The sequence below is a fragment of the Ochlerotatus camptorhynchus genome, unplaced genomic scaffold (genome assembly GCF_037179485.1).
Source record: "Ochlerotatus camptorhynchus isolate MF236.1 unplaced genomic scaffold, CSIRO-AGI_Acam_v1.1 ptg000361l, whole genome shotgun sequence".
NCBI lineage: Eukaryota > Metazoa > Arthropoda > Insecta > Diptera > Culicidae > Ochlerotatus > Ochlerotatus camptorhynchus.
In genome coordinates, this window is record NW_027040849.1 from 3,516,546 (window position 1) to 3,542,597 (window position 26,052).

At 35.7% G+C, this 26,052-nt stretch overlaps 1 protein-coding gene across 3 annotated transcripts in view; it reads left to right on the forward strand.

The window, feature by feature from the left end:
- The window catches only part of LOC135709445 (uncharacterized), a 67,411-nt gene that overhangs the window by 14,597 nt on the left and 26,762 nt on the right, over positions 1 to 26,052 (forward strand). The window lies entirely within an intron of this gene.

Below are 26,052 nucleotides of genomic sequence, written 5' to 3' on the forward strand. Positions count from 1 at the left end.
GCCATCAAATCCAGCAAAAATATCAAGGCCGCTGGTGTCGATGGAGTGGTCAACCTTGAGTTTAAAACTTGAATGTTGTCTTCTTCGAGCCCCTCGCAGCAGTCTTCAACAAGTGATTGGAACTTGGCTACCTCCCGGCATACTGGAAGTTATCCAAAGTCATACCAATCTACAAGCCTGGTAAAGACCCTACCAGCGCCAAAAGCTATCACCCCATCAGCCCCATGTCCTTCATCTCGAAGCTATTTGAAAAGTTAACATTTTCCTCAATAAGCAATTCGTGTCTAGGAAAATTCACTCTACCATACACCAACTCGCACGGGTTGGCGGAACAAGTCTGTTTGCAAGACATCTGCCATGGCATTGTTGGGCGTTGAGCAGGCATTCGACAATGTCTGGCATGATGGCCTTGCTTACAATGTCCTTGTTAAGATCATCAAACACTACTTGTCGGATAGATCATTTCAGGACTATCTGATCTCCCTTTCTGTACCCCGTTGACGCTGGTGTTCCCCAGGCTAGTACCTAGGAGACTATCCTCTTTAACATCTTCACGTCAGCTGTTCCCAAGCAGAGAATGAAAACAAAATGAAAACTAAATTTGATATTTTGATATAAGCAAGTTCGTGATAACATATTTTGCCTACCGTGTGGTCGAGTTAACAGTAATCATAACAAAAATTAGATCTAAATGGTAAATGAAGAATATTAAAAAGATAACAAATTATGTTTTTTTGATAACAAATCTATGTATGCGTTTTAATAATTAATATTAGTAATTTCGTCAATAATAAACAAAATAAGTAATCAATATGTTATCATAACTATGGTAGGAAACAAAAAAAACTGAATTAGTTATTATTTTGATATCATGATATCAAATTTAGTAATCTGAATGTTTTGAAGTCTATTGGTTGATATCAAAACAAAACAAAGTGCGAAATATATTAAAGTACAGAACTGGAAATAATCATCCAGTGGTACAAATTACAAGAAAATATATAATGAATCGCTTTTGTCATTATAGACAAATAACAAAAGTTAAAATATGACGAACGATTGAAGTTTATTAGATCCAATAGCATAGAAATAAACGATGTGGAGTTGAGTTAGCAATAGCATAGAAATAAACGATGTGTTAGAGTTTTGTTTTCATGACAAATTCAAGTGGAATTATATTCAATAAAGGAATAGGACACACGAATCATGTAAAAAATTAGTCTACGAATCCTTTAAATTTGTCGAACCTCTTAACGGAATCCCTGTATGAAGAGCTTTGAGTGGGTTGGTTTATTTCCTTTAAATTCCTTTATAATTGCTTATCTTTTGACAGATACGTGTATTTCGTCTACTACTTGCAGACTTCATCAGTGCCAAGTACTCAACACCAACTTCAGTCAACAAGTCGAAATACGCGTATCTGTCAAAATATAAGCAATTACAACAGAATTTAGTCTACGAAGATTCTTATATTATTATGAATGATCAGTTCCTTCGCATCGAACGTATTTTAACAGACATGAATGACCATATTTATTTAGTTGGGAGAGAACTGATACTTAATGAGTTTTATGACAACATGTTTAAATATGAGCCTATGAAAATTAAATTACAATATTCGACAATGTATTAGTATAAGTATTACAGACAAACAGGACGAAATAAATTTAATATCGATTTGTAAATTCAATTTGCTGGTAGATTCATATTAATAAATGATGTAAATAAACACTGTAAAAATCATAATTGTCTTTGTGATGTTCATAAAGAAAACAGCAAGTATCCTGATTGACTCGTAAGAAGAAAAAATAAAAATAAATGTAGATTTCAGTGATAAATGTGAATGCTCTTTTTATAAAATATCAAATTTTGTTTTTAATTATATTTTTTAGAAATATCAAAATAATTTCAAAGTATGAATTCAACCGAAATTAAAAAATAGCATATCAAAATATGTTATCAACATAATTTCTAAAACTATTCGGCCCAACTCCTACTAGACATATAATTAAGTGAATTTTGTTACAAACAAAGAACAATGAACTAACGGCTCCGTAAAGCTAACGCGATTGAGCCTTCTAAAATCAGCCAAACAAATCGACATGTACCGTTTATTGGATCCATCTTATAATATAGCAATGTCAGCAGATTTATGCATTCTATGTGATGATTGATAGATTCCATCGGATTATCACTTAAAAACTATGACTGCGATGTGGAATGATTTATATCGTAATTTCAAATACTTAGTACTTGATAAAACTTTGCTTCGAACGTGGTTAGCGATAGGTAAAATGTATATGAATATTGTCTGATATATTTCATGGTAAAAAACTGGTGATATATAATGAGTGGGAACATACATCTAGAAACTAATGGAAAATCATATAAGTTTGCACTATGAGAAAATTCATTAAAATATGCCTGTTTTCATGATGAATATTGCTCACTAAAATATATATCTTATAAGATAATCATGTATATTTTATTGGAGTAGCTTCCTTTGATTTTTGATGTTCAAAGATTGTAAACAGATCTATCCCAATCATTATATAGTCATATAGATTTGCCTTTTAAGAAATCCACCAGCAAACATTTGTTTTGGCATGGTTTTCCGGGATGAATATCGCTCCCAATAAAAAACATCTTACATGATCGTTCTTTATGAATTATTGAAACAATTTTCAACGATGTTATCGTACACTCATTAAAATGATTAGTCGAACTAAATATTGCTAACAACAATGATACTGTATTGAAAAATCTTTGTTTGTTATTGCTCCATAAGATAAGGGGTTCCGGAAAAGAATGATTGAAAAAAATGATTCTACTGCAATATTTACTTTGCTAAAATTCTAATTGTAAGCCTTCTACACGGCTAATTCAGATTCCAGCACTAGTACTCGAACTTCATGAACCAGTTCCAGGAACTCATATAATGTAGTCGTTGTTTTATTGCACACAGGAGCATTAAGATTTGAATACACGACACCACCGAAACGGAGCATAAATTTGTCAGTGTAATTTTTTTCACTCTAGCAAAACGAGCTTAACGTTGCACTACATGGCATGTCGGGAGAACTGTTCTTACTTCATGCTAATTGAACGAGCTCAATCTTGAAGTCAGCCGTGGCCCAGTGGAATCGAGCGTTGACACCGAAAGCATCACACCTCAACAGTTCTTGATCGAATCCCAAATCAGCTACAATAAATAAGACACAGCTGTGAAAGCTGCCTGATGTTTATTTTTCGATTTATTTTTAGAAATCGATTAAAAATATGTGTCAAAAGAAAAAGAAAATATCATGTGATTTTCACATAAACTTTACCTCAATTGATTTATGACACATATATTATATTGTGGTGAAAAGTAAAGCTTATGCTTATGGGTTTCAAATCCATTTCAGTTAATTATTATAATTTGACCGATTTTCATTTAATTTGACCGATTTATATGACGATCATATAAATGTTACCAAATTATCAGCATTGTAAACGTATCAGATATTCATATAGAATTTACCTGTTACATTTTCAATCATATCATTTTCATTTGATTATCTTATAGCGCAAATTAATTAGACTTCCACATAACAGGAATATGTCATATTGGTTCAGTGTTGTCAATGCTTGCGGATAACCCTGCCATCATCTGTAAGGGTCGAGTGATCCGTGCTCTAACAAGTAAACTCCAGGCAGGCCTGGATGTTCTGCCTGAATATTTCAATAATAGGTGGAAGATTTGTATCAATGCAGCTAAAACACAGTCCATACCGTGTCAGAAATCTAGAAAAAGAAACGTCGAAGGTCACCTTAGTAATACCAACCGGTCAGCACTCTATTTTTTTGCAGAGCATTTCACGATACGTTTCTGATTCAACTCATGAATGAATTTTGACAGTATACTAACGGGTGTTCAATAAAAAATGAGAGCTTTTTCAGTCATATAGCTAGTGTAAAAAACATTTCAACGAATTCAGTATTTTTTTTATCAAAAACATAATGTTTATTCTTCAAAAAAAAAACGTCAATGAATATTGGAAAAGTGGCCCTGGTCAACCGTACGACACAACTTAGTCGCGATGCTCTTACTAGAGCGCTGGACGGCACTGAAATCATTCTTATTTTTTATTGAACACCCGTTATAGGCGGTATAAACACTCATAAAATAAATCACATAACCAGTGGAAAATATCCATGTGAATTTCACATAACTTTCATGTGATCCCATAATTGGAAATTGCACCACTATTTCACATGAACGTTATGTGTCCAATGAAATCTATGTGATTTCTCGTATAGAATTTCTAATGCTATGTGATATTCAGGTAAAAATCATTGTTTTTGTTTTTGGAAAAATACTATGTGCGTTCCTAATAGAAACTAAGTGAAAACCTTTTTTCAGTGTAGTCTAACGACTGTAAGAACCATTATCAATGTCATTAAATTCTGTCAGGCAATCCAACTCCTGTTATTTCGTAAAATGGACTATTTGGCTCATTATTAATGGCAGAGCCCCTAAACAGTGAAGATAAGATTTATTTGAAACGTGATATATTTGAAACCCATCGAATTTAGATCTGAAAACACTGCCACTATATGCTAAATGCACGATTCAACGACCTAATTTGTTTTAAGAACATCTAATGTATTAATTTATTATTCAAATTGTATGACAAACGTTGAGTGACATTTTATGACAAAAGGTCGAAAGGTACAAAAGGTTGAATGGTTCCAATGATGAGAAGCGGGACAAAAGATCGAATGGAGAAAAGGTCGAATGGTTAATTGTTCGAATGGACAAAAGGTCGACTGATGAAATGGGGGACAAAAGTTCGAATGTACAAAAAGTCGAATGATGAGAAGGTCGACAAAAGATCGAATGAACACAAGGTCGAATTATTAAAATAGGGACAAAAAGTTGAACAATTCAATGAGGGACAAAATAAAAAAGATTAATGGACAAAAGTTCGATTGATTCACAGAGGGACAAAAGGTCGAATGGTGGTAAATTTTGGCCAGATGGCAAATAGTGCACATGCAAACATTCATGCATGTAAACTTCTTTTTCACGTTAACTAGCAACTTGTAAGAAATGTTGCTTACAAATATGGACGGTTGCATAAAATATTTGGAATATTTCATGAAATGGCTCTTAACTTTACACGATCTATAATGTAAACTTGTATGATATATGCCGCTCCATTTATGTGCATCGTAGTAACATAAATTTACACTACTATTTCAAATTGTGTGGAAAGAAGACTTGACAGACTTAAGACACCGTTACGTTGAATATTAAATGAATAATCATCAAAATTGTTAAATGTTTTGTAGAGAACGAGCTGTGATTGAAGGAATAATATTGATAATGGAATTCTTGTTTTCCTTGTCAGTGTAACTACACACTTAGAAAAAATCATGTAAATTTAGGTGCTCTGAGAGTGACATATACGAGCGTCAATTTTGACATAAATTTGAGTCATAACAGAGGGGAAATATAGCTCAATCAAACGTACTTTTCGTCGAGCAACGAACTTTTCAGTCTCTTTGAAGTCATTGTTTACAAAAGCAGTTACGCCCTAATTCCAGTTCTATCTAGAATTATTTTTCGAAGGGATAAAGGCTGGGGAATCGAGTGCATGTGGTTTCATACGCCGGAGAGCCTCCTAGGTTTTGCATAGAATGTTTTTTTCACAACGTATATTTTCGTAAAATATTCGAGGGGGGCGACTCTATCTAAAATGCAAAAAAGATTGTGTTTTGCTGTGGCTAGCTATGAATGAAGATTGATTACGATTCTGAGGATTTCCTGCAAAAATATGATGAGCGATGCAAGTAGATGCGACAAATGAAAGAAGATATTTCGAAGATTGATTCGCTAGTGTGAGATTTGTTGAGCATCTAAACTTGAGATTTAGATGTGTCGCCCTCTCGAAAATATTAACATGTTAGAAATGACTGTGCCAAAAAATATCTCACACGGCTAATTAAACCGTTAGCGTTCGGTATTTATGCATTCAATCGGGTTCTCCCTCGGTAGAGAAAATTGTTCGACTGCCTTTCAGATTATCCTTCATTTCTTCTAAGTACTGCTGTCCAGGCATGGAAAATCATTTGCATTCATTTCGTGCATTCATTTACATTCATTTGCCCCTAACTTTTTTCAACAACAGAATTCCGCAAAATAAAGTATAAAGCTTTTGTAGGTTTTATTATTAGCTTTTGTAAACAACTCAAATCCGTATCTCTTATCTATGACGAACCAGAACGAACAGAAGCCACTACTGTTTTTCGGTCAATGTATTTTACATTCACTGAAAAACAGTAACAAGTTCTGTTCGCTCTAATTTGTGATTTGGTTGGAATGATTTTTTCCATGTTTTTTTCCCCTTGGGTTCGCATGATTTTTTCCATGCTTGGCTGCAATGTTGTCCAACAATTTAAATGTGAATTGAAGGTCATATAACACCATAAATAATACTTAGAAGATGGGATCTAAATTTCCTATAAGATAAGTTTGAAAACAAAACACATTTTAGCCCAATATACTTTAATTTTCGAAAAAAAATTCTTCTTTACTGTGGGAAATCTTCCTGTTACTTAACAGATTTTACCATTTCAATTTTTTGCAATACAAAAGTCCTTGGTCGTATTACTTATTTCACCCTGTATGCTTCTATATGTTCAACTCAAAATTCTCTAGTATAAATGGCTTCAATGAGCAATGTCCTCTAGCAAAATTGGAATTGAAGCTAACTAATTACTTTTAGCAAAAAAAAATGCTTGGAGAAATGTACCCATTTGATAATAATACTATAAAAAAACAAGGCTCATTTTATCGCAATATACCTTAATCGTTATTTTTTCTCTGTGCATCAATCTTTTTGTTCACTCAGAAAACCGCTGGTTTCAAATAAAAAAAAATAAAGTGCATGTCCATAGATTTTATTTTACCTTTACATTCCCCTATATCATCCATCCCAAAATTTCTTAGCATGTAATTAAATGGGCTCAATGGGCATTATTGTACAGATATTGTCATGTGAATTCAAGATCACTAAATACATTGACAACATTTTATTTGTAAAAATATGTACTCATTGAACAATAAGATAGCATTTAAGTTAAAGCTGATTTTACCCCAATATACCTTAATATAACTATTATTTTTGTTGTTATTTTCTGCATTCAATCTACTCTTACCGTTCGACATTTTATGGAATTTAACCATGCCACTTTTACCGCATAATCCCCTATATATTATACCTCGCAATCCCCTAATACTTCTTCGATTGTTAAAATTTTACAAAAAATAAGGTTCTAAAGAAACTTTTCTTTAAAAAAATAGGTCAAAATGTGGTAAAATATCATAAAACACATAGGCTCTCCTGTATATGAAACCACGCGCAATCGATTCCCCAGACATTCCCCTTCGGAAATATTATTGTTCATGCCCAATAACCAGCGTCCTTTTAAGATATTGAATTTTGGGTTATTTTGGACCCTTTTTTGCCATAGTGCGATGGTTCCAAAATAGCACTTGTCATTCTATCACAAGTCAACTGTTTAACCACAGACAAACAGACGTAACTCTTTAAATAAATTTACCTCAAATATATCGTCACGGAACTCACTAGAGTCATCTCACGAGCTATTCGCGGAAAAAAGGCTTGCCAAATCTCAAACAAAGTTGAGCGGTTCCATACTAATTAGGGGCGATACTAAATGCCATCTATTGCACTATAGGTCATAATGGAGAAATGATGGATAAAAAAGCTATGTTTTTTTGAAAAACTGAAACTTTTAGAAAAATATCCAAAATATAGCCCAATTTTTCTTTAGACTTGATTTAATGAAAGAAAATTAAATAAATTTACAATGAAAAAGCACTGGCATAAAATATTTTTAAGTGGCACCGTTTTCGAGATGTAGAGGTTTGAATGTCAACTTTTTGAAAATATTGGCAATATTTAGCCCTTTTCAAATGTATTTCGCGATTCTCCAGTTCCAAGAATATTTTTTCCGAAAGGTCGGAAAATTTTCAACGAAACTAATAATATTTAAATTGAAAGTTAAATGCGTGTACGACGATTGAAGCGAGAGAATATCGTCTGTTTGCCTGTGATATAACAGTTTTAATTACACTCAGAAATTTTTTCACTTAGATGTTACATGAAAACATACATAGATTTTTCCATCTAGTTTTTCACGTAAATTTTACGTTTGTCATATGTAGATCGGTTTGAAAGTTCTACTTTAAATCCACATAAAACTCTTATAGGTAGTATAGGCTTTGGAAGTAAATTTCACTTTTTTTTTCATGTAGCATCTAAGTGAAAATTACTCAAAGTAAAAAGATCTTTGCCCAATCCACTAGAAAGCAACATAGATTTTATGGTACTTTCATCTTCTCTTCTTCTCCGCATTTCAAGCTTATTGCATATCGCATATTAGCTTATTGCGTGCTCTCAACTTAGTGTTCTAGATGCACTTCCACAGTTATTAATTGAGAGCTTTCGATGCCTATACCATTTTTGCATTGATATAATTGTGTGGCAAGTCCAATCATACTTCTATGCCCAGGGTAGTCGAGACCGAACCGGGAATTGAACCCAGCCACCTCCAGCATCCCAACAAACAATTCAAAGTCACAAATAAGCATACACATTGAATAAATGCTGTATAACAGTGTACAATGCTGAATAAAACAGGATGTCGAATTATGTGCTGAAAAAAGATCATTGAGATCGGTAGATGCGCCTTTATTCCGCCGTTTGCTCTGATATGATTAATTTCCTTATTAAAAGCTTTATAAACGTTGACTGTCTTCCTTATTCAGAACCAAAAGTTAGATCTAATAACAAACTGAATAAGTGTAATTTGCACATACATTGTCGCTTTAATTCGACTGTTTTCAATTGATTGAATAAAATGCTTTATTAAACGTCTTATAAATGTTTTCTGGCTCCATTATTAGATTTCATTGCATTGCTTTACAATATTGCTGTATAAAGGTGAATACACTCAGCAAAATAGCTCTTATACCACCCAACAAACAATTCAGAGTCACAAATAAGCATATATATTGAATAAATGCTGTATAACAGTGTACAATGCTGAATAAAAAGAGTTGTCGAATTATGTGCTGAAAAAGCTCATTGAGATCGATAGATGCACATTTATTCAACTGTTTGCTCTGATCTGATTAATTTACTTATTAAAAGCTGTAAAAGTGTTAAATGTCTTCCCATTTCAACGCCAGAAGTTTGATCTAATAACAAACTGAATAAGTGTAATTTGTACATACATTGACACTGTTCGACTGTTTTCAATTGATATAATAACATGCTTTATTAGACGTCTAATAAATGTTCTCCAGCTCCTTTATTAGATTTCATTGCATTACTTTACTATATTGCTGAATAAAGGTAAATACAGTCAGCATAATAGCTATTATACCACTATGCGTCCATGTTGTAATCACATGATTTGTAAATGCTTAATAAACGACGTATTAGATTCATTATTCGACAACACTGATTCAATCTAACAACAAGGCGAAATCAGTAGAGTAGTGGTTACCGTTTCCGCTTTCCAATTAGAAGGTCGTGAGTTCAATCCCAAGCTTAACCTTTTTTTTATTTGTGTTCTACATCTAATTAATTTAAATAGTAATCATCGATCACATGACTCACGATAATGAATGCATTTATCTAGTTCAAAAAATAACCTTCCTTGGGATTGGAGTGGTGAAGAGGTAACATTGGTCTCATGTTAAACAACGATGAATGAATTAATCATTCCCACAGGGCCTTGAAGGAGCTAGAGTTGCGATCGGGAGTGCTGATAGGTATTTACTTTCATGCAAGCTTTTATTGATTATTGAGTTGCCCATATGATGAATTCTAGGATAGCTCAGATGACAAGGCAAGCGGCTGGTGATCGGAAGGTACATGGTTCGAATCCCATACAACGACATGTATAAGTATTTATAAATTTTCTAATATCTGTGTGATGCGAGCAACGTCAGAAATAATGGATACAATTACACTTAAGAAACACACCCTTCCCTGTCTGTCCCCCGTCCCCTCTTATTTTCGGGTTAATTTTCCCACAGTTGAATAATCGTTTAATAAATGTATAATAATGTCTAATTAAACGTTACTTCACATGAGAATCAAGCGTATACAGAGCATCACTGTTTAAAAAGGAAGCAGTGATGTCTAATAAACGCTGAATAATCAAAAATTTTATCGTATGAACTCTGTTACAACTCATATAAGTCGAATAAAAGCTTCTCGACATACCTTATACAACACCAAAGTAGTTCAATGTTGTGGTTGAATAAATTCTCCAGATTTGTGTTAACAAAGCCGGAACAGAAGTTGTTATTAAAAATAGATCAAGTACTATTAAGCATGCAGTTGAATAAAATGGCTAAGAAGTCGTTTCTTCAATAGATGATTGTTTGTTGGGATGGTCTTGCTTTGTAGCTGCGCCTTTACCGACTGAGCTAAGGGAGGCCCCTATGGTACTTTCATGGTAAATTTTATTATGTTTTCACTTAAATTTTTACTAAATTTCTTTGTAGCATCCATCCATTGTTAGGAATTTTAGAATTATTTTTCGAAATAATACAAATTGTATTGTTTAGAAAGCTGATCATATATGCCTTATGTTTCCCAGAAACCTCCAACCAGCTGCACTTCCTCTACCAATCTTTCGGGTGAGATCATTGCTCGTTCTAAAACCATACCATAAATAAATGGTGCATCATTTATATCACAATCATAAAACATCATACTTATATAAAAAAAATCAACGAATCCAATGGCATTTGTGAATCCACAACAACTTGTCAGCAATGCACCGTGACACCATGTTAGGTTTTGTTTGTGTTATCACCACTCAGAAATTTTCACGCTATAAATTCATGTAGATTCTAAGTGTAATGAAATTCACATGAAACTTATATATATTCAACTAAGTTTCAAAGCTTATGACATTGATTTTAATACGATTTGTAATGAATTTTATTAATTTTATGTGCTTTACAGCAAATTTTTAATATCTGAAGGTTACGTGTTTTTTTCCAGTGAAATTTATGTGACAAATTTTTTGAGTGTAGCATAGGCGTCCTAAACACAACTCTGCTTTACACGCTATTTCAAAACTTCCCAAATTTGGGTGGAATCCACCCAGATAGGTCAAAACTGAACCTACCCAAAAATGGGTAAACTGTGTTGGGAGTGACAAGTTGACAAATGAACAACATCGACATGAATCCGATCAACATTGTTCATTTGTCAACTTGTCAGTCCCAACACAGTTTACTTATTTTTGGTAGGTTCAGTTTTGACCGATCTGGGTAGATTCTACCCAAATTTGGGTAGATTTGAAATAGCGTGTAGTCTCTCACTTTTCCATACCTTTTAGAAAGATACCCCATTTATGAAAGATTTATTTTTTTCAATATAATAATATAAACATGCCATAGCGAAAGTGCACAACTACAAAAAATCCACACATAAATTAATATCTAAGCCTTAAGAAAATACGTCATATCACCGGAATGGTTTGGAATTTTGGTGTCTCTCAGCACACTAATCTCCAGTAAAATGAAATCAATAAACCGTAACAATGTTTCAAACCGGACAGATCTTCCTCACCTGTGAGCTGACGGTCGATCGCGAATCGATCGTAAATAAAACCACCAATAAGCTGAACAAAAACCGGCCGAAATCAAACCGCAATTCTTTCCGGCCCAAAACGATAATCATCCGCAAAGAGCAAAGCAAAATCAAAATCGAAGGAATATGCACATCAGCGAAACACAAAAGCCAGTAATCGGATAAAACCAAAAAAGTGGAACCTTTCGCTGAATTTACACTGACCGCCGCCGCAGCATCACGCGACTGACAGTACGACGAACGGCTGTTCACAAAAGTCTGTATACAGTTATTCATCTCTGCAAAACCGGTGCGAGAGAGTAGCCAAATCAGGCAGCGTAGACGCCCGGTGGTTCATTCGGAAAGTTGTTGATCACATTGCATTGGCCTTTTGACGAGGGAGTGACACACTTTTCCGTCGACGAATCCCTTGGCCGCGTGATCACTCAGTGACAAGCAGCGTGCGTCTCGGTTGTTATTCCATGTTTTGTGTGAAAACAATCCTATAAACTCAACAGCTTCAAGGAAGGTAATTGCCATGGATGTTCGTTGCACGGTTGCAGCATGACTGCAGCAAAGCCATATTTCTCAGCGTCAGTAAACACAATTCGCAGTAAACATTTAAGGAGGGGGTGTGCGCGGTCCAATGGCTTGATCGTGATCGTACACCGTGCTTGGCTGGATTTATTTAGTGTAAGGTAGGTGTGTATTTGTAATAAAGTTTATTACTTTTATGCCATCTGTGTAAACGACAAGGTGAGACTATGTGTAGCATATGGATTGAAAAGGAAATGTTGGTTTCAAATACTACCTGTGGTCATTCTTAAAACAGTCCTGATAGGACTAGGAACAGTAATTAATAATAATTGAAATTTCAAAGGAACTAAAGTTGAAAAGACGCATCTGTGTCACTTGATAAGTAATAGATGTGAACCACACAAGTATGTACAAGAAATAAAGATCATTTAAAGTAAAAAAAAAGTTTTACAGTCAGTTGTTGGTAATTCATCGAATGTATGTCTCATCTTATGTAATTTTTGTTTTGAAAATTTTAGCTCTGCGGGTAAAAAATTGTTTTTACTCATAAGGGGCTGTTCATAAACAATTTGGCAACTATCCACAGACCATACAAATTAAAAAAAATTGTATCGACAATTTTCTACGCAGGTGGTGGTCATGGTCATGGTTTTCTCCTTTAGTTTACTTAAATCTTTGGGTTTTATTAGTTAGGTAGGTTCCGATTTAACACATTTTAGTTTCATTTTTATACCTGTGATCTTGACTTTTTTACCTATGGGATGAGTACTTAAGGGGGTTAGGGTAACCAACTTGAATTGGACCCCTACATATTTTGGACCCTTTTCATATATTTTCCTCGCTTACTGTCTATTTTCTTCAAATTCATCTGGGTTGATGTTGTAATTACATTCTTTCAATTACTTGCTATGTCTCAAGATCATTAGTTCACCTCAAATTGCTTACAATTGCTCAATTTATGCAGTTTTAGAAAATGTTAACGAAAAAGTTTCATGTTTCGACGTTTGTCAAGAGGAATCGGCGTTAGTGTACTTGTTTTAAATTTGGTCTAAAATATACAATTCAATGATTTTTTTTATCAAATCAGTTTATCTGACTTTGGAAGATGAATTTCACGTGTTTATAAAGATTTCACCTTAAGATTTTACTTTAAAAGTATTAAATAAAAAGTGTCCAAAAAAGATCGTAAAAAAATGTTACCAACTTATTTTGGACACTTATCAAATGAGAATCATCAAAAGAGCGACAAAAAAAATTCCGGTTGGTCGATCGTGCTATTATCTCTGATTTCTGATGGTAAGTAAATCAATCAAAATTATATGAATTCATTGTTTTTAAATATATTTCTTGTTTATCAGGCGATTCAAAATGGGAAAAACGGCAAAACACGTAGAGTGGTCCACTCTGAGTTTTCCTAGTTTTCCTAGTTCCTAGTTTTCCACAAAAGTTTTCCTATCTCCCAAACGCATTTAACTAAGGGGCTGTTCATAAACTACGTAGACGCTTTAGGGGGGTGGGAGCGCTTGGCAGATGTCTACGGTCCATACAATTTTTTAAATTTTGTGTTTGAGACTGTCTTCTACAGAAGGAGGGAGGGGGGGTTGAAATCTCTCAAAAACCGTCTACGTAGTTTATGAACAGCCCATACAAAAAACAATATGGACTGCAAGCATAGAGTCAGGTCTCCGTATTAAGATTTACTTGTGAATGATTTTTTTTTATGGTATGATCAGTTGTTTCCTTATGTTATATTATATTTCCTCCGTTACTCGCGCCAACTTTTGTAACACGAGTACTAACGCGTTGTACTTTGTACAACAGTGTGAGTTTTCCATTTCCATTTTGCAGCCGAGCTACCAATCGATCTGAAACCAACGAGTATTCCTCAAAAAACTTGCTTTTAACTAAACAAGCTAAATATTTATTACAGTTAACCCCCAAAATATGCGGATAATAAAGAAAATGTAAATGGAAACCGCGTAAATGGTGTCCATACTACGAGGGTTCTGACTTTTTGGTTACAACATGGAATATCTCGAGATCCTGACCAGATAGAAAGTTACTGTCTTTGCCAAAGTAGTTCTAGAGATCATAGCCTTTTTGCTGGTGGACAGTAGTTCAAAATTTACTCACTACATAGCGCTAGTATACATGTGAAGTTCTCGCATGTGATATATCTCGAAATCCTGACCAGATAGAAAGTTACTGTCTTCGAAAAAGTTGTTCAGGAGTTCAAAGCCTATAGTTCAGAATTTTTTCACTATATGGTGCTAGTATATACGTGAAATTCTCATATAAAATATCTCGAAATCCTGATCATATAAAAAATTACTGTCTTGGGCAATATTGTTCAGGAAGTCAAGGCCTTTTTGCTGGTGGACTTAAGTTCAGAGTTTTCTCACTTTGCAACGCTAGTATACATGAGGAATTCTCGCATATAAAATATCTCTAGATCCTGACCAGACAGAAAGTTACTGTCTTCGGCAAAGTTGTTCAGGATGTTAGGATCTTTTCGTTGGTGTACACTAATTCAGAATTTTCCCTTTACGTGGCACTAGTATGCGGGTCATTCAGAGATATTTTATATGCAAGGATTTCACGTGTCTTTCAACGTCACCTAGTGAGAAAATTATGTACTTTCCACCAACGATAGGGTTTGATCTCCTGGACAACTTTGCCGATTACAGTACATTTTTAGCAGGTCTTGAGATATATCATATGCGAGAATTGCACGTATATACTAGTACCATGAAGTGAAATATTCTGAACTACCGTCCACTAGCCAAAAGGCCTTGATCCCCTGAACAACTTTGCCCAAGACAGTAACAGTAACTTTCTCGCCACGTGGTGAGAAAATTCTGAACTACTGTCTACCAGTCGAAAAGTCTTGACCCCCTGAACAAGTTTGCCCAATACAGTAACTTTCTAGCTGGTCAAGAACTCGAGCTATTGTATATGCGAGAATTACACGTATATACTAGCGCCTCGTAGTGTGAAATTTCTGAACTACTCCACCAACGAAAAGAGCTTGACTTCCTGAACAACTTTGCTCAAGGCATTTACTTTCTATCTGGTCAGGATCTAGAGATATTTTATACACGAGAATTTCACATGTATACTAGCACCACGAAGTAAGATGTTTCTGAACTATTGTACAGTAAGAAATAGGCTTTGAACTCCTGAACAACTTTGCCGAAGACAGTAACTTTCTATCTGGTCAGGATCTCGAGATATTCCATGTTGTAACCAATTAAGTCAATCCCACGTAGTATGGACACCGTTTACGCGGTTTCCATTTACATTTTCTCTATTATCCGCATTTTGGGGGTTAATTGTAATCAAAGTTTAGCTTTTTTAGTTCAAAACATGTTTTTTGAGGAATACAAGTTGGTTTCAGATCGATTGGCAGCATCAAAATGGCAATGGAAAACTCATATGTGTTGTACAAAGTACAACAGCGCGAGTAACGGGGGGTTAACTTTTATGCATACCGTAAAACGGGGTGTAATTGATCAGCGGGGCAAAATTGATCGCTGAAATTTCTCGTGATATTTTTTCATGTGTAACATGTTTTTCGTTACTAAGCGTACGAATGTATCTTTGTATACATTGTAAAAATATTATGCATAAGTACAATATTCGGTATACTCAGCGATCAAATTCACCCCGCTGATCAATTTCACCCCGTTTTACGGCACCTTCTTTAAAAAATTTCCCACCTAGACGGACCTAACAAATGCGAGATAGGAAGAAGTGACCGTCGTAATTAATTTTAGGCTCATAGGTTGAAAGAACTTCAGCATGTCCAAAATATATTCGTTCCCATTCAGTGTGTCCAAAATATATTATGGACACTGTCCAAAATCAAGTGGAAGGGTCCAAAATATGTGAATATCATGATGTGAAAAGAATTATTTTTCGAGTATATATCAATAAATAAAACATCTAGTGACATTTTACATCCAAGATGAGTAGCTTTCGAGCACAACCGCATGTAAATTGCATAATAATAATAAACAAATAATATTATTTTGACATAAACGTGATCTCACTTCCTCTAGGGGTCCAAAATCAGTTGGTTACCCTAGATTTTGATAAAATTCTTTAGTGGGAATGACACTGATGAAGACTGCACATTGTAGTCGAAATACGTGGATATATTTTAATATCTGAAGGTTTATTGGATACCAAAATTAATTAAGTGGAATTAAATGGAAGATAACCTTTTTTTGCTGTTGTATCTTTTTTTTCATTGTAGTCACTTTAACGCTCTTGGGTCATTCGTGACTTGTCCGGGAGTGATATTTGAACTCGCGACTTTGGCGTGAGAGGTATGGATGCTAACCACTACGCCGTCGCCCCCAACTAAAAATATCTTGTTTGCGATTTATGTGATTTTATATAGCGACCCTTCCTTAATATTCAAAAGCTTTTTTTTATGAATTGATTTATTTGTTCAGGCTCAATCGAATAAACTTTACAGAGCCAAGTTATCATTTTCGTTATACACATTTAATCCTAATCTTAAATCTATAGTTACAGGGATTGAACCGAATACTCGCGGTCGTCTCGAGGTTAGAGGAGATTTACAATTTTATGGATGGGGAGAGGGAGGAGGAGATTTCACTATTTCTAAAACATGAACTTATTTCTATTCAACTTGTTATCAGCTATATAATTTAACAATTATTACAAAAAAAAAAATAAAAAATAAACCAAACACACAAAATACAAACTAAACACAAGGTTAATCAAACTTACAATCTAAGGTTAATATTCTTCAAGAAAACATAAATGAGCTTCATAAACTCCAGATCGCGTCCAGCCAAAACATCCCGAACTGGAACATTAGGTTGTCTGCCTCGAGCCCGAAGGGAATCATACAGATCAGATCTGACTCCACGATGCTCAGCACAAGACCAAATGATGTGATCTGCGTCTTGGTAACCTTGTCCACATTCACAGAGATTGCTGTCCCCCAGCTCAACACGGAACAAGTGAGAGTTTAACGAATAGTGATTGGACATGAGGCGAGACATCACACGAATGAAATCTCGACCCACATCCAACCCTTTGAACCAAGGACTCTTCGACACCTTAGGGATGATCGAATATAGCCATCATCCCAAACTTCCTTCGCTCCATTTATTCTGCCAGCTGACGAGTGACTGTTGACGATAAATGAAGAAAAATTCATCGTAGGCGATTTGTCGATCGTAAATATCGCCTTCCATAGCGCCCACCTTAGCAAGTGAGTCCGCCATCTCATTGCCCGGAATCGAGCAATGAGATGGGACCCATGCAAAGGTGATGACAAAAGATCTTAAAGATAAAGCACCTAGAAGACCTCGTATTTTCATGAGCAAATACGAGGAGTGCTTTACCGGCCTCATGGATCGAATAGCCTCGACAGAACTGAGACTATCCGTAAAAATAAAGTAGTGATCTGGTGAAAGTGAGGCGATGGTTTCGAGCGTATAATGTATTGCCGCCAGCTCAGCAACATATACGGAACAAGGAGCTTGAAGCATTCAAGAGTCGCTATGAAATTCGTTATACATAAATACCAAAACCAGCGGACGCCCCTATTACTTCAAAAGCTTTATAAAAGATCAATTTATTTTTCATTTGGAGTTGAACACAATCCTGTTTAGTGGTAGACGTGATACACGTCTTTCAAAATTTTGAACTCGTTCCGACCCTGAAAAAAATCATAGATTTTAGTCATAGATTTTATTCAGTGCGAGCAGGGGCATGAGCATGAGCATGATTGACCGCCTACGGTTGCTACTCTGTTATTGCCAGACCAGCTGTAATTACACAGAGAACCAATAGACGATGCTTGGGACTAGCAACCATCCTCAATGTGTAAAAACTGGTGATTTCAAACTAGGCAATACCAGCGCCGGCCGCGCCCGAACACAGGTCAAGAAAGGAAGGGGTAGGAATGTGTTGACGTGACACTCGCTTTGATGGAAGCCGAGAACACCTCTGCACTTCCACGAGGAATCACTGGGATGTTGGGTAAAAGGGTTGGGTTGGGTTTGCAGCAGGGTTCGTTTTGGTAAATGATACGCTGAATTGATGTCCTAACAATCATTTAACGCGAAGGAGTTTGGGATTGAACCCACGGTCTTCTGCTCAGTAAGCAAAAACGTTTGCCACTAGGCAGACGAGCTCCTTTTTAATCATCGAGTTGCTGTTATTACCATAACAAATAAAACGATTGACGAATCTTGAATGTGGATGGGCTTGAGATTAGACTCATGATGTTCTGCTCAGCAAGCAAAACCGATTGTGCTAAGGCCACCGAGCCCCTCATATCACATTATAGCGTTACTCAAGTTTTTATGACTATTCAGACCCGGCACCGACGACAACGAAAAGTTTTACAAAAGACACGATAAACAAGCGATCTAACCATACATTTTTAATATGAAAGGATCTGGGACCGCGTTTTTCTGCTCATTAAGCAAGCCACTGCAACCGACGAAAGAGGCCTTTATTAAGATCCATTTTCACGCGACGTTAAATGTTTCGATTTTCTCTTTACGGGTTCAGGTAATCATAACAAGCTATGACCGACGTGACGATTGTTTAATACCTAGTTGAACAAGCTATTCAAATGAAATTACGCTCTCGAATTTTACTTGGCATGTAATGAACAACAGAAATACGCGATAATTCATATTTTCAGCGGTTGGTGGTTAATTTTAAATATACTAAAGGTACTGCCTACGACTACGACTGCGATTACGACAGCGACTACGACAACGACAACAGCGAATTTGTAACTTACTATTTGTCTAGGATAAACGCCTTTGCCCGGCACCTCCACTGGTTCTTCATGTCCGCTATCTTTCACTGTTTGCAAAATATCTAATAACAATTACCTTCCAATACCAATACTTCCTGTATTGCCATGGTCATCTGGGAGGAGGGTCGCATCTAATGCTTTCCCCAGGAACCGTTCACGGCCACCAGCTACTGCCCGTCCAGTCTTGGGCGTATCCAGCGAGGCATCCTTCAGATTACTTACAATCTCCGACACTCAATGCAAATCGCAGGCACAATTACGCTAGTTACAAAAAAACACACCCGTGCAAAGAAACGGATCAAATAAACGTCACTCTCGCGAAAGCACACCCGTCGTCGTCGAACGGCAAAAAAAGGAATCGGTGGGCAATTTTGTGACACGGATTTCCAAAATCAACCGGGAATGCATGAATTTCACCACACCCAACTACGAAACACGTTCAGAAGCACTTTTGGTACACTTTCGTTCGAAAACACTTATTTTTTTTCAAAATAGTTGCGAGTGAACCAACATCATCACCGCGTAAATAAACTAAAATTAAAATTATCACTCGCGATGTCACAAATTTCTGGACCGGGAGAAAAAATCAAACAACGCAGATAGCGTCAAATCTTCTGTTGCTTGCAAACATGATCCATAGATTTTATTCAGTGTGAACACGAAAAAAGTTTTTGTGGAATAACTTTTTTTTCTTTAAAAGTGCCCATCTTGGGATGTATGAACGAGTTGTAGATAAATGGTATGCCTATCTGTAGAAAAAGTTTCAGATTTTCAAAAAAATGCGTTTTTAAGAAATCTAAATTTAAAGTTTTAAAAATTATTTTTTTCAGTGTATTTTTTATATTTCCTTATGAATGCTCATTTTTTTACAAATCATTCTTTGCAACCAGGCTTGCTTCCACTCACTTGCTATAAAAAAAATATTTTCTGAATATTGAAATAATTAGATTTTATAATGATATTTTTTATTGTCAGACACAAGAAGAGGCTGAAAGGTAAGTATTTGACACATAAAACCTGTTAAATTCGCTTTCAGATAGTCACAATCAGCGATTTTACGACTCGCGAGCGCTCACTCTGACTTAACGCTCACGAATCATAAAATCGCCGATTGCAGCACTCTGGAATCGAAATTGACAGGTAGTATGTGTCAAACACTTGCCTTTCAACCTCTTCCTGTATCTAACAAGGACAAAATATTATTATAACATATAATGACTTCAAAATTCAGAAAATCATCTTTTTATAGCAAGTGAGTGGAAGCAACCCTGTTTGCAACATTTTTGTAGGACTTGACATTATTGAGTTATAATTTTTTGAAGAAAATGATGACACAAAAGTTCTGCCCTTTCCAAATGTTGGTCTAGATTTTTTTAATGAAAATAAGTATGCAAAGTTTCTTAAGTAGACGAAATCTATACACTCACAAAGTTTCATTGAAATCTGAGAGGGTGATGCCAACCATTTGTCGAGTTTAGCGTGCAATTGATCTTTCTCGAAAATCACGAAAAACAGAAAATGCTCCCCTGGACCGAGGGGTGCTTCGATCGGCATAAACATTTGGATTCATAAAAGTTAGACAAAAAAAAACATCTCCTCCAAATTTGGTCCGAATATGTAGAGGTCAATTTCACGTGCCTCGGTCAATCGGTCAAATTAACGGGGTTCTACCAACCGGTGCAAACTAACGATTTTAAATTGGCTCCCTACTTGACTATAGGCCAATAGGTCCCAAGCACATCTATAAGCGTACCCTATTCTAGTCGAAATTCTAGTAATACACTACACTGAAAACGTATTTTCGTTATATCTCTGAAAACCGTTTCGTAAAAATGAATATCGTACATACAACACATCTTTCATAAATGGTACGAAACATTCGTTTTTCCTGTCATCTAGCGTAATGTCAATATTACGCCTTATTCGTATAGTATACAAATACATCTTCGTACAATCAAACCAACAACTGCGCTTATTGTCTCCTAAAGTGCTGATTGTGTGTGGGAGATGGGATATTTTTTTTTAGAAATATTGTCGGTTTGACCAATACATGCAAGCTACCACAATGAATCAAATTACTCGTCGCGGTGGTTTTATGTCAAAGAAAAAAAAATACATGCAAGCAGCAGAAAAAGTAAGCGAAATTGAATTACCGTTCCATGAGTGCTTCTTATTTGCCTTTAGCTGCACAGATAAAGCGATGGATAAAGCACAGATCTGACGATCGCAAGGTTCATGTGTCGAGTCCAGCCTGAAGCCTATTTTTATTTTTTGTCATGTTTATACCTTCCAATGATGAAGTTATTTTTACCCATCCTCACTAACACACTCCACATTTTTCGGTTTCCACAACCAACACTTGTGACCCGCTGGTTGGGTGTAGCGATAGCGAGTGTGGCAGTTCTAACGAAACTAGCTTCATACAATGTACAAATCCATTTCGTTGCAGAAAACAACTAATAAATTCGTAGAACAAACGAGTGATTTCGTTGAATAAACGAAATTTTATTTTCAGTGTATGTTTGTTTTGATTCGCTATGAAAGTTTGACAGATAAAATGAGGGGTTCGCGGATTTTCCTATGTTTCGAGGGGTGCATCGCTTAGCTTGGGACCGAAGATAGTACCAGAACTGAGCCAAAAAGTTGAGCACGTTTCTTCGGGACCTTCTAGTCTTAGAGCTACCTCTATGGTTCTACGGTATTTGTATGTATGCTTGTTTCAAGGGCAGGGTGGACTTCCTGTTGATAAACAAGTAGGTGATGACCCGGGGTAAAAAAGCCATCTTTTTTTTCCCTTGATTTATTTTCCGTCGATCTTGTTTTCCGTGCTGAGCACTAATGCTACCGACGCCAGTGAGGCAGCTCACACACCTGGACCCTACCTATCGATCCATCAACTTATGAACCGGGACCAAAGGCTTTACTTCCCTTCCGAAGGAAGGCGTGATCGGAGAAGTTATGCCTCAGAACATGCCGGCGGCGCTGACTGGGATTGCACCCAGGCCTGCTATGGTGAGAGATAATCACGCTTACCACTACACCACCGGCACCGCTAGCACAGCCATCCTTTGGATTATTGAAACAATAAACTCTTGAAAAAAAAATGCTGTAGAGTTCTTTGTTATAGTACAGTCATTAGTGTAAAACACATTTTAGCTTGATAACAGATGAAACGTGAAAATCAACAAAAACACCAAACATTCCCAAGTAACAATCTAAATGCTTGGAAGATTTATTCTTATTTTATCATTGTTTTATCATAGCATCCCTTGCAGCCTGTTGTATTACGGTTTTGTGTGCTTGTCATAAAATCAGGCCTTCAAGTCGAATATAAAACTTTTTTATGACTACTAAATTAAAACTCAGACTTCATAGTTTTAATAGTAGCTGTAAGGTGGCTCTATATCACTGCTTATAACTGCAGAATAAAACCAAAACAAAACATACAATTATGTTTTATGGCATACTTTTTATGACCGATATAAAACTTGAAGCAGTCTTAGACCTTCATCAAATCCTCATTACAACCATCATCTTTATCAGAGGCCTAAGATTTACAGATAAGAAATATACTACAACAATAACAAAAAAAGCTCTGAAAATTGTTACCAATATAAAAAAAAACAAATCTATTGAGATACATGAAATGAAAACCCCTTCAGTGTTTTTAAACACGATGAAAATGAGAATATCGCCATTATGAAACTCCTGGAGTATCTACAGTTATGGGCTCCCTTATTCAACATAAGGCAGAGTGTGGTGAATGAGCTTTTAAAAATATTGAATAAGCGGCTTTCCGATACACTTCCGACAGATCCACGAACCCTTCTTAAAACAACGCAGACAGTTTCACTAAATCCGGTTGGAGATGGTCAGTATTTGCATCACGGCTTCACACCTTGTATTGTAAAAGCTTTTAAAAGATCCAATAAGCATTTCTTACATCTTGATTACAAGAGAAAATAGGAGGATCGCTTGGAATGTTGACTCTTTGACAGGTTGCCATGGTTTTTGTTTTGTTTTGATTTGCTGTACCGAATAAAACCAGTAAGCTATTATAGAGCTTAGATATAACTTAACGTTCTCAATTCGGACTACGAAATGCTAAGATACAACCATTAGGTTTATGTTATGCTATAGAATTCCAATCTAGGAGAATATGTTATATTGAGGTATTTTTAAGGAGTAGCAAGTTATAACGAAAAAAATGTCGCCGTATGAACAAATTTAACACAGTATGAATAATTACGCTTTAATTGATAGGCGATAAAACACTTTCACACATCTATGTATAATTAAATAATAAATGACTGGTTATTGCTCAACAGTAGTAACAGTTTTGTACTAAATAGATAATCTTTTAATGACTCTTTAATGCATGGTGCAAATGCAGACAAATTAAAAATATCCCTATTTTTTAGTATTCATATGGCGCACTGAATTTATGCTCCTATTTGGTATAATAATTACCACAAATATTGCACGGCATGCTGTGATTGGTTTAAAATTGTAATAAAGTCGTTTTATTTTCAATATACAATAATATCAGGTATTATTACCAACTGACAAGGATCATGATCATGATCATCAAACATCGAAAGAATAAAACCACAATAAAATATTTCTCAATATTAACTATCATCCAAAAACCCCAACTTAAAACCTTCAAGGTTGTCAAAATGTTTTGCGTATCATGTTTTATCAACTTCTTCAGGAGCGATTTATGCGGTTGTAATATAGTTTTATGGTAGTCATCAAAAGGTTGTTAAAACTTTCTGACCTGGACGAGGTTTTATGTTTGCATTTTTGACAACCACGTGTAGAGTGTGATAAAACTAACATAAAACCTCCTAAGGTAGTTCGCATATCAAGTTATAATGAATGCATTAAAACTGGGCCAATTGGCCATGACATGGCTGTATAGCGGTTCTCAGGAGGTTGTTAAAGTAATGTGGTCGTCAGTGAAGGTTTTATAATTTGGTTGTATCAACTGCTATAGAACTTCAATAAAACAAAAATTGTTGCTTGGGTTGTGTATTGTGGTGGCCTGCACTTGTTATTTTGTGTTTACGGAATTTAGTGTTTTAGAGCCGTTATGTATATCATTCATCCTGTAAAAGTAATGTTGCTTTTAGGAAAACACAAGTCTGTTCGATGTACTCACAGAGAAAACATATTTTTCTTTTAAATTATGAGGTAGGGGATGACGGGGTAAGACGGGCAACCTAAGCATATAGTAATATTTTACCAAAACTACGCTGAACATATTTTTGCTTTAATTTTCTTATGCTCGTTTTGTAAAAATTGGGTTTGGTATGGCCTGTCATCTGGCAAAATGCTAATATTACGCCTTATTTGTACAATCCACGAACTGAATTTCCCCAACTACTGCTCTTCTTCTAAGATGTCTGTTCATATTTGTTTTGCTTCTCTTTGCTGATATCACTACCTGTTCATATCAGTGCTATTTTTTGTCCAATTGTAGTTCTCTTTGCAGTTGTTGTAAGGCAATGAATGTAACTTACTGAGTTGGTATGGAGCTCAACCTATTTTCCAAATTTTTGCATATTAAAACTTCAATTAAACTTACAACAGCGATAATCCATACTATTTGGTGACCCTAAACTTTCGACCGATGACTTGAATAACTATTGTGTTGATTTTTAGCATATTCTTAAAATTTCAGCCAAACTTTCACAAACGTATATCGATAGGTGTAGAATAAGGGTTCTACTACCCCTTTAATTTCAAAATTTGACCGACCCAATTCGGAGAGAATCAGTTATGAATATTCAGTGCGAATTTAAGAAAATGTTAAAACTTCAGGAGAAGTTTTGGCATACAAAAATTGAAAATCATACGAACTAAATTTCAGTCAATACCTTACTAGGCAGACATATGAGCAACACACATTTACATGTTTTTCACATGGTGACCCCAATCGTATGATTGGGAGTGTATGCTTCGTTAGGCCTATACGACTACAAATACTTTTTTTTTCAAAATGAAGCACATCTGTTATTGTTCAAAAACCACCCAATCTCGCATCCAAGCCGGAAAATAGTAATCCGTACAGCTTAAGTGATTTCGCAATGAATCACGGCAATGAAGCCGGCATTATGGCCGGTGCGTCGTTGGCGGCTTATTGAATGGAACAAAATCTTTAACTCATCAATGAACTTAGAAGATGATGAACCACTCTGTGCGAAAATTTGAGCCAAGACTCGTCAGCTCACGTGTTTATTGGTTCTCCCTCCAACTGTTGATTGATTAATTATTATGCCGGCGCACATGCAGAAGGCAAAACGCTTGTAATGCATTATTGGTCCTACTCGCCATCGATTTATGAGCTTTTATTGAGGTGCTCATACCTTTTGTTTTATAACCATCCATTGAAATCATGTTCGCTTGTCATTAGATTCGGCCCTGAATTAAAAAAAAACTATTATAGCTCAATAATTCCCAAAACCTGAACCTATGATTTTGTCCCATGACCGTAGCTTCTACCCTTGAGGGATATATTTAGTCGTATTTCATGGTGAGATGTCCACCCACCTCGAACATGGTTTCCGTTCGTACCCAGTAGGGATCGGTGATAAATTATCCCGTTTTATACAAACTTGTTTCCCCTCTAATTTCTGAAACGGCTTATTTCTCACGTATCTACCCATGTTGCTATCTGCGCCATGTCTCATGCAATTGGCAATCAAATGCCATAAAAAAGGTCCTAGATACGGTACCTGACGCTGACAGTAACGTTGCCTTGTCATTTTTATTCTTTTTATAATTGTGTAGAAGGAAGAATTTCTCAAAATGCACCACTGTCGTCCAAATGTACCTGGCTTGAGTCAACCCCGCTGAACTTTGTAGCTTCACAGGTTCTGGATAAACACATTTTCCATCCCATACCGAAGGTCACAGGTAGAAACGGCAATCGTACGATGGTGAAGATTGACAATTAGGTATTTGGGACCTCGTTTTGTTTCGTTTTCATGCTTTCCACTCACGGTGCTATAGAAATTATAC